Source organism: Neofelis nebulosa, chromosome 6 (genome assembly GCF_028018385.1).
Source record: "Neofelis nebulosa isolate mNeoNeb1 chromosome 6, mNeoNeb1.pri, whole genome shotgun sequence".
NCBI classification, from domain to species: Eukaryota; Metazoa; Chordata; class Mammalia; order Carnivora; family Felidae; genus Neofelis; species Neofelis nebulosa.
This window is the reverse complement of record NC_080787.1, coordinates 122,594,385-122,605,678: the sequence shown is the minus strand read 5'-3', so window position 1 is coordinate 122,605,678 and position 11,294 is coordinate 122,594,385.

Genomic DNA, 11,294 nt, shown 5'->3' with positions numbered 1-11,294 from the left:
CCTCACCAGTGGTCTAATCTACTTCCAATATAGAGCTAGCAGGTCAGAAATAGGTTTGGGGTGCCTGGGTAGCTCAGTTGGTTAAGTGTCTGATACTTGATTTCGACTCAGGTAATGATCTCATGATTGTGAGATCAGGGCCCACACTGAGCTCCATGCCCAGCATGGATTCTCTTTCTCCCTCTCCCTCTGCCCCTCCCCTGCTCATGCATGCATGGGTGGCTCACTCTATCTGGAAAGAAAGAAAGAAAGAAAGAAAGAAAGAAAGAAAGAAAGAAAGAAAGAAAGAAAGAAGAAAGAAAGAAAGAAAGAAAGAAAGAAAGAAAGAAAGAAAGAAAGAAAGAAAGAAAGAAAATAAGTTAATAAGTTTAACCTCAGCAGGCCTATCAAATCCTCTCCAGCCCTCAATCTGTCCACCTTGCTATCTTGAGCTGCTGTAACCTTCACTACCACCATTGCTACCACCGTCAAGACCCTTCCACCCATTTTTTACGGACATTCACCTCTGTGTGTGACAGAAAGATACTGAGAGCCTATTACATGGCTATTGTAGACTCTGGGTCTAAATTTCTCTCTTGTCTAGCAAAAGAGAGGGATGCAGTATTGAAAGTGAGAGATGGCTAATGTCCAGGAAAAGACAAGAGCCCCAAATAAGGGTCCTTGCCCGTTTTTATTAGGATCAGAAGGCTTACAAACATGGCGATGGACGTGCATAAAGACATAATGAATCTGTGAATATTAACTTGTGGACGTGAGGAAAAGGGGGTCTTGGGATATTTGTGGTTAGGGGTTTGGGTTAATACAAAACCAAATCTGGGTGCCAGGCAGTAGAGAGGAAGGTTGTTTACAGGGGACATGAAGCAGCACCTCTGTTTATCTTAGCTAGCCTCAGGGATGAGACAGGGGAGATAACCTCAGGGTTAATAAGGCACCTTTTCTTTTGTTAACCATCTCACTCTGGGCTGCTTTGCCTGCAGGGCAGCAATCCATAGTCCAATTCACCAATTTACCTAACATGGCCATATCCTCCTGTGAAAGCAGCTTTTCTGCTTTAGTACTGAATTGGGGTGCTTCCACCCTGAACATCTAATCTTGTTTATTTCATATACCTATGTATTGGGCACCTTTGTGCCGTTTCTATTTCAGGCCTTTGCCTCTCCATCTCTATTTTGGGGGCTCAGCAACCCTTCTCTATTTTGGGGTGCCTTTGCACCTTCCTATTTCTGGCACCGTTGCACCCCCCCCATTCTTGGGGTGCCAATCTGGTTTACCCAAACTTGGGTGTGAGCATTTTATGATTGTGTATTTCTTTATGCCTTGTCAACCCATTGGAATAAGACTGGGGGATTCCCAAGCTTATCCCCCACACATGGCTGGCACTGGTAAGGTAGCAATGAAGAAAGAGACACAAATCCCTGCCTTTCTGACACTTATGTTTTACTGGGGGGGTGCAAATAACAAGGAAAATAAGTAAATAAAACACATAGTGTATCAGCAAATGGTAAGTTCTATGGAGAAAAACAAGTGGGAGGAGGAGAGGAGTGTTAGGGAGGGATGGTTACAATTTTAAGCATAGTGGCCAGGGAAGGCCTTACTGAGAAGGTGTCATCTAAGGCCTGAAGGAGGTGAGGAAGGGCATCTGGGGAAGGAGTGTTGTAGGAATAGGGACCTGGCAGGTGCACAGCTCTGAGGCTGGTGCCTGCCTGGCCTTTCTGAGGAATGCCCAGGGGTCCAGTGTTGCTGCAGCAGAGTTGGAGAGGGAAGATGAGAGCAGATGAAGTGAAAAAGGGGAGGAGGCTGGGCCTTGGAGGTAAGAAATAACCCTGACCATCCCCAAGTCCCACAAGCACTGAACTAACTACCACCATGGGAGGCCCCCCTAGAGAGTATCTTCTGGGACTTCATACCTTTATCCAAGTGCAGCCAGAGAATTTACAGTCTTGATGTTCTGCCCTTTGTTTCGAGCCTCTGCCAATTTAAGGCAAGATCCTCACGTATTTCCTTGTTCCCTCGATGGCAGTTATGTTGACAGGTTTTCATTTGGAATTGTATTTGCTCTCAGTTTCTACAGAGATCTAAATCTGCAAAGATTTTTTTTTTTTTTTTTTTTTTTTTTTTTTTTTTTTTTTTGCTGTTGACTTCTTCCAATGAAGTCAAGAGCAGAAAAAGTATATGGGAGGATTCACAATCAGGAATGTAGGCATTCCTGAGCTGTGACAGTAAGAATGTGGTGATAAGATAATGACCTGCAGAAGATGGGAGAGGCAGTTATGAATTCTGAAGGAGACACATTGGTCTACACCTGTTGCAAGGTGTGTCCACCTCTACTGCCCAGGTGAGTTCATTGTCCTTCCTTCTGCTGAATGAATGCCTGCCTTTCTTCTTCTTCTTTTTATGTTTATTTATTCGTTTTGAGAGTGTGAACAGGGCAGAGGCAGGGAGAGAGAATACTGAGCAGGCTCTGAACTGTCAGCTCTGAGCCTGACATGGGGTTCAATCCCATGACCCTGGGATCATAACCTGAGCTGAAACCAAGAGTTGGGTGTTTGACTGACTGAGTCACCCAGGTGCCTCAAAATGCCTGTTTTTCAACAAGCTAGTAATAAGTTGTGAGTTAAGACTTGCTATCTTTTGAACTATTTTAAACTATTTAGTATTATGTTTCATAGTACCCGGATGCCATTGTAATTTTTTAATGAGGAGAAGACTTTTAAGGAAAGCCCAAGATTGAATCCAAGGGTAGGAAGCATTCAACAGCAAATTAAGGTGAATTGACTCTGGATTCTAACCCCACCCTACTTTATTTATAACCACAATGATGTTTCATACAAATTGTCTGTATTCGAAGCGATTATTTACAACACTTCTGTACCAGATGATATCTGTACCAGATGCTATCATAAGCATGTGTTAACTCTACATGTATTAGCCCATAAAAAGTTTCTGATGTACTCACTTAGTAAACCATTTTATATATTTAAAAATTTGATGCTTAGAGTTTAAAAAATTTGCACAGCCTTGCTTTGTGTGGCTGCCAAAGGCACATATTTTCATTTACTCTGCAGAGGGAGGTATGAGGAACTGGTAAAATATATTCAAACTGTAAGAAGAAATAAGCAGACTGATATCACTGGTTCTGGCTGTGATATTTAATCTAGTTTATTCCTTGATGGATTTCTCTGATGAATGAGTGATATACACTCTGATAAATGATCTGCTTTAGGTCGAGAAAACCATAGGAAATCTTGGCTTGTTCAGATTGTACAGGCTTGCCAACTGGTCTGAAAACATTGTAAAAATAGATATAGACACATTATTTCACTTTTTCCATATCTGTGTCCAGTTTCAACTGAGGAAGTCAGAATTATGTGTTTTGGGAAAATCATAGAAATCAACTAACTAGATACCATCAGTTCTTCCAGAGCTCATGCAGCACTGTTGCTCTGTGTGTGTCCCTTCCTTATCTCGGGATGACAAATCCAGAAGATCTCCAAGAAATGAATGAAGTAGGATGTACATGAAGGGTCTTGGCCATTCCTTTTTTTAACCACATCAGACAGAGGAGGTAGTGGCTCTAAGACTCAAGAAAAGCTCTTCACTGAGGACACGGATGAATCAATCCAAGGACACATGATGGTTTACTTTCCTTGAGGTTGGGTCACTCAGGAGCACAGAGTCCCAAGTGTCTCAAAATCCAAACTTCTGATGGTTTTTGCATCAAGATATTCCACCCACTGTCACCCCACCATTTCCTTGCTCTCCTTCCACTGCCATCCATAGCATTTGTATTAAGCGAGTCTCTCTTTACAAGTTTGAGGCATTCTAGAAAAGTTCTGACTTACTTTTTTGCAATGTTTATAAACCTTATTAATGCTTTTCCTTGGGGCACATTGTCATTTCAGACATTCCATCTCACTTGAGGAGCACAACTTATACATCTGTATACACAGTTTAAATTTACATATTTATATATATTTAATAAATATCTATTTTTTCACGAGCTACATTAATAGTCACATGTCATGATGCCTCAGACTTTTTGAAATGTCATATTTAAGAAGACTATAATTTTTTTTTTTAATTTTTTTTTCAACGTTTTTTAATTTTTATTTTTGGGACAGAGAGAGACAGAGCATGAACGGGGGAGGGGCAGAGAGAGGGAGACACAGAATCGGAAACAGGCTCCAGGCTCCGAGCCATCAGCCCAGAGCCTGACGCGGGGCTCGAACTCACGGACCGCGAGATCGTGACCTGAGCTGAAGTCGGACGCTTAACTGACTGCGCCACCCAGGCGCCCCAAGAAGACTATAATTTCTGATCAAATCATTTTTTAAATTCTGAATTAAAGTTGGTGGATACCTGTGGCAAAACAGCATGGTAGTAACACTGGAAGAAACTTGAAAAATTTTTTCTTATCTCTAAATATTTTCAAATCAGTATCCCTCTTCTAAACTTGAAAAAAAATCCACTCTTATTGATTTATTTTTTATTCCACTCTTTTAACAAATATCAATTTATTTAATAAATACGAATTGAGTGGCTGATACCTGCCTCGAGCACCTACCACCTCACAGGCACATTTGCTAGACGATGGAAACATAAAGAAGAAATGAGCACTAACAAAGGTGATCCCTGTCCTCATGCAGTTTAGAGTCTAATGACGGTGCTCAACGAATCACACCAACAAATATAGTTATAAGCAAATGAAGATGAAGGCAAGATGTTTAGGACTTACCAATTATTCAAACCATTTATAGGACAAATCATTTTATCAATAAACTACATGAGGATGCATATAAATTGTTTGGGAAGTTTCTGCCTGGTTACTCCCAACTGCATTTCGGTATCTAACCAGCACCTAAACCACAATACAACAAAAGTAAGCTCCTTATCTTCACCCCAGACTTTCTGTTTGAGTTGACACCATGTTTATTCTGTCAGCTGCTTAGGACAAAACCTTGGTGTCATCTTGACTTTTCTTTCTCTTTCAATTCTTTTACCCACTCCTTCAGCAAATCTGTGGCTCTACCTTCAAAATACATGTAGAATCTGACCACTTCCCACTCCCACCTCTGCTCCCACTGAGGTCTGGATTATCAGAACACAAGTGATATCGAATCTTGCCTGGAGTTTTACAAATACCTCTTAAACAGCCTGTCTTCTACATTTTCCCTACTGACAGTTAATTCTCAATGTGGGTGATGTAGTGACCCCGCTGAGGGTTAAGTCACTTCACCGCTCAAAATGTTCCAGTCCACACTACCTACCCATTACATTCACAGCCCTACAGGGGCCTATTTCCTCTCTGACCTCTTCTCCTGTTCCTTTGCCTTTCACTCCCTATACTCGACTCTCCTGGTCTCTTGTTGGTCCCTGGACTAGCCAGGGACCATTCCCTTTCTAGATCCTTTCCTCCCCCAGTTCCTCCTGCCTGGAATGTCTCTCCTCAGAGATCTACATGGCTCACTCACTCCCTCACTTCCTTCAAGTCTTTTTTCAAATGAAATCCATCTAATAAGGCAACCTGTCCTGGGCCCCACTGCTTTCCAGACTCCTTTAATTCTGTTCTCCTTTTCTCTGTCCCCTGTAAACAAGTATATAAATTGTATATAAAATTATATTGTTTCTTTGTCTTTCCTGCTGGAGTCTAAAATTTTGGGGCACCTGGGTGGCTCAGCTGGTTAAGCATCTGACTCTTGATTTCAGCTCAGGTCATGATCTCTCAGGTTGTGAGAGCAAACCCCATGTGTTGGGCTCTGTGCTGGGCTTGGAGCCTGCTTAAATTTCTCTCTCTCCCTCTCCTTCTGCTCCTACCCCCCCCCCCGACATTCTCTCTTTCTCTCTCTGTCTCGAAAAAAAAAAATTCATAAGGGCAGGAAGCTTTGCCTTTTTTCATTCACATATCCTAAGCATTTAGAACAGTGTCTGGCATTTAATATATATATTTCAAATAGAAGAATAGAAGTTAGTTAGCAGGGTAATGTAGTGGAAGAAGTGCAGGCTTTAAGTATGCAAACCTGAATTCTACCACAACTCTGCATGTTCTAGCTGGGTGAGCTTGCGTGAGTTACTACACACTCTGAAGCTTCAGCAACTCCAACTGTGAAAATGTAAACCATAACATCATTGTTGTCAGCATGCAAGACATGGACACGCGGCCTCATTTCCAGCCCCACCTGCTACCTTCCACCCTTCTCTTCCCCACCCTCCATCCAAGCCATCAGAGAAGCTGCTGGCTCGTTTCTGAGTGCTGCGTGTCTGGGGACATTTGGACACCTCTGGACCTATTTGGTGTTCATCCCCTCCTATGTGATCTTGGCCAAGTCACTTAATGACAATAACCTGATTTGCACGGAGTCACAACGTGGCCTCCTCTCATGATATCACAGGATCCTCTAACCAGGCTCACGGTACACACGTCATCTCACTTGATCCTCATGACAACTCTGCAGGATGCTGTCAGTGCACCCACTTCATAGATGAGGAAACTGAGGTTGTAGAGAGAGGCGGTTACAACTTCTTACGGTCATATGGCTAATAAATGGAAGAACTGGAATTCAAACTAGGGTTTATGGAACTCCAGATCTCGAGTTCTTTTATAATCCCAGGATGCAGAACAGAGATTGTCACTATTCTTACCAAAAAACAAAAAACAAAAACAAAAACAAACAAAAAACAAGGCAAGAAAATAAAGAGTAGCATTGTGAGCATTACACATGAAGCACCCAGTGTGACATATATGTAGTTATCACTGATATCATCATAATATTTGTATAGGAAATAGTGAACAAAACATATAAACGCTATATTTTTTCAAACAAGCTTCTATAAGCCATAAATAGAGTTTGAACGCTCAGAAGTATTTGCTCACTTTGGCACCCTAGACACTACCCAAAAGCTCATCAATAGCACAAGCTCTTCTGAGTTCCTCTGTGAGAACTTCAGCAGGTCAGTTAGTTACTGGGAGGTATCAGTAGCTGAAAGACACAATTGTCCAAGCCTAGGTTTCTTAAGTCATAAACAATGGCCCCATTAATACTATACAAAGTTAGAAGACCAGAAGGGACAGGTTGATTTCTTGTAGCAAATAGTATAATATTGACCAATGACCAAAAGAAAGCAGGAATAGAAATGTGTTCGATTTTGCTTTTTGGTTTTCTTTCACGAAGAAGAGACTTCAGACCAAGAACAATAGAATAAACATTAATGAGAGGATACAGAAGCATAAATATCTGAATATGTGAGATTGTGAGAGAAAGGGACACTACTCGGAACCAGTTCATCCCCACAAGTTAAAGTGGTGGGCTCTTAAGATTTCTTAGCCATTGACAGTTCCTTCTGAGAAGGGAACTGAAATATACTTGCTGAGGGACAGAAGATGACAGTAGGGCTGCTGTCATTACAATTCCCTAAAGTAAATTGCACAAGCCATAGTTTGGCTTTAAAACACGTGTTAAAACCAGTCCAAGGGAGTAACAGGAACCAATTAATTCATGAAGTACAGATTCATTCATCTATTTATTCAAAAATAAACCAACGCCTACCAGTGACATCAGTAAATGTCTTCTGAATGAAAGAAATTCCCACCCTCATGGAAAATAACACCATGGATTTTTTGTTTGTTCATTTGTTTGTTTTCGGTAACCAGTCAATGAAGGCCATGCTGTAGTCAGAGCACAGCTGGATCTTCACCTTGTTACGGATCAGAGGCACAATGAGTGAACCAAGAAGTGAATTTGGTCTGATAGGAGAGAGGAATCATGTTCAGAGAGGGTATAAAGGCCACTCCCTTCTGTGGAGGTGGCCTGCCCCGGAGCACTGAGTTCAGTACCATGTATCACAATTGAAATGAAAAGAAATAGTGTTAAGTCAAGACAATACAAATATGTTGAGGAGGTGCACAGGCCTGATTGCATGAGGAACACTGAAAAGGAAACAAAACAAAACAAAACAAAACAAAACAAAACACACAGGTGTTTGCCCTGAGAGAAAAGATTCAAAGAATACATAACAGCTGCCTCCCTTCTAGAAAGGGTGATGCGAGGGGTGATTGAGGAGTATGGACCACCTTGGAGTTGGGCACTCCTCTGGGGCATTATCTCATTTAACCCTCATGTTTAGCTTTATGTGCTTGATCCCTGAGGGACACAAGCACCTAATGTCTGTCCCCAAGAACAAGAGTAACACTGAAAGACATCCCTTCTGGATGGCCAGTCCCATCTTCCCAGGCTCTGAATTGTTGGCTTTTGTATTAATTGATTCCCATTGTTTGCAAAAGTTCCAAGCAGCTGGGGTCACCTGGGTGGCTCAATCAGTTAAGTGTCCAACTCTTGATTTTGACTCAGGTCATGATCCCAAGGTTGTGGGATCGAGGCTTGGATTGGGCTCCACACTGGGTGTGGGGCCTGCATAGGACTCTCTCTCTCTCTCTCTCTCTCTCTCTCTCTCTCTCATTCTCTCCACCCTCCACCCTCTTTCTCTCAAAACAAAACAAAACAAAACAAAACTTCCAAGCAGTTAACATCAGTGAAGATTCAGAAAAGAAAAAAAGTATTTGACTTTAGGGGCAGAAACCACTCCAGGGATCATAAATGACTGTACAAGCTGAAAGGACACAGGGAACACAACATGAAATGCCACAGCAGCCCAATCCCATAGAAAAGTGTGCTGACACATGGCACGAGCCTGTGCAGACACAGCTGCTCACTGATTTCCTGAATGGGCTGTTGGACCTTTAGAATGTGGTGTCCAGCGGCATGTGGGTGGCTGAGTCGGTTAAGCGTCCAACTCTTGAGTTCCACTCAGGTCATGTCGCAGTTTGTCTGTTAGAGCCCAGCATCGGGCTCTGTGCTGACAATGTGGAGCCTGCTTGGGATTCTGTTCTCTCTCTCTTTCTCACTCTCTTTCTCTCTCTCCTTCTCTCTCTTCCCTTCCTCCACTCACACACTCTCTCTCAAAGTAAATAAACTTAAAAAAAGTATTAAAAAAAAAGAATGTCATGTCCACTTTGAAAATGAGCAAAATTGGTATGCCTGGATAGCAAAGTCAGTTGGATTTCTCCAGTTCAACAAACATTTCTGAATCTGGCTTCTATTCCTTCAAGAACCATGCTTACCTTCAAATCCATTTTGGTTTATAGAGGCCATCTTCACCAGCGTTGCTCACAAAGAAAGGGATCCTTTCAGGGAGACGTCAGAAAATATATGAAAAGGGTCTTTGACAGCTATCACATTTGAAACTGACTTTCAATGAGCTACTGCCAGCTGCAGGGATCAGTTCAAGTAGATTCAATGGCTTTTCTTTATTTTTAGTATCTAATAGTTCACTTTTTCCTACTATTCTCAAATAACCTAAATATTCTGAGCTTTCCTGTGTGCCCTTAACAAGGAAATGGACAGACAGCATAAGAAGAAGCATTCTTTTTCTCTGGTAAATGTTCCCAGGAGATTTCTGCACCGCAGATGTACTATGGTTAATGGGCATACATCTATAAGCATAAATTTAAGAACTATTCAGGAAAACAGACATCCAAAACATCACCTTCATAAAATGGTAGTGCTCTTTTAAATACTATGTTTTGGGGTTTAGGAGCAGAAAGAAATAGCAACCTAGATGACTCTGTGTGGGGGAGGGTCACCTCCCCAACATGGCGGATTCTCGTTATAAACTCAGTCCAGTATGTCTTTCCACTGCCTCTCAGATCAGGTCAATCCTTAGCTCCCCTGAACTGTTCTGTGCTCAGGTTAACTTTTTTAAAATACTTATTATATGCCAAGCAGTGCAGGTGTGAAAGGTGAAATAAAAGAGAGTCACTTATGTTAATGGATGTTAAAATGGAGTCAGGAGACCATTTAGAAACTGGGCCTCATGCATGTCTTCTCCAGTGGGAACCCTGAACTTTTGAACTGAGCCAAATGGCAAATACTCTGGTTGGAACTCTGCTCTGAACATACGCAACTTGCCACAGTAATGGATTTCTGCTTAGTGACAGCCGTAGCAACCAATTATGTATAACCAAGTTTAGTTTTCTGTCACCAACACCAATCCAAATTCCTCGTAAACAATGTATACAAGTATTCCCTTTTTGTCTTTAAAAACTACCCTCACTTTGCTGCCCAATATGGGACACTTTTACCCTGAATTGTGATTCTTTGATCCCAAGTGAATGTTTGGGATTATTAATTAATGAGATAATTAATCTCAAGTTAATTATTGCCTTCTGGCAATTTTAGGTTGACAAAGAACACAACTGAATTTAATTTTCACAGTAACGTCTTGAAGTGGGTACCATTTTTATTCCCATTTTACAAAGGCAGAGACTGAAGCTTAAAAATTTGCTTAAACAATTGGCTGGTAGGGTAGGTGGGGATGCGGGCTCGGAGCCCTGGTTCTTCACTGCTGCACTGAAATGCTTTTCTCAGCCAAGTTCCTTCCACGTAGGATGGGTCTATAAATGCCTAAATTTAATCTGAAGCATTCTAATGAAAAGAAAAATCCCAGGTAGAAAACAAGTTGGTGGGATATAGAATCTCTGGCCACTAGAACCAAAAAGATGTCCCTGGCAAAAACAACAGTGAACATTGGGTGTGAGATCAGTTATTTTGGCTGGTTCAGCCACAGCCGTGGCCACAGCCTCAGCCTGGAAGAAGAGGTCAAGGCTGGCCATGTAAGCACAGAGGAGAGACTCTAATTCTTTATTGTTCTTTTTTATTTTAACTTTTCAAGATTTGTGGGGTTTGGAAATCTGCCAGAAAAGCCTGAAAACAGCCTGAGCAGAACTGTTGGCAGTGTCCCTAGGAGTTGTTGGCCAAAAGCTGCAAACTCTTCTCTTCATCACTGAGACATGTCTGTTGGGAGTAGCCCAAAGATAATCTTTCAACCAAGATAATTAGCTTAGCAAAAGGGAGCCATTGTGGTTGAGAGAGCTCACCATTGATTACTAGGTCAAGATAAGGACTGTTTTCTCCTTTTTCCCTCCTGAGACCTCAGATAGTAAAGTACTTTTGACCTTGTGCAATAAAGATTCTCTTTCCTGTTGGGAATTATGTAGGGAGGAAGGGGAAGAGGTGGGAAGAAGTCAACATTCATTGTATGACTTCTCAGCACTCAAGTTTATGCCATCAGCCTTCACTTTCCCCACAGGCATGTGGCCCTCACCAGTAGAATCAGAAGAAAAACATAACATGTCTAAGACCAGCCACAGCCCTGAGGGGTTCAGAAGAAGCCAACCCAAGATATGTTGCTTTGGCATATTGATTATTTTAAGTTGAAGGTCCTTGAGAAAGAGCAGATGC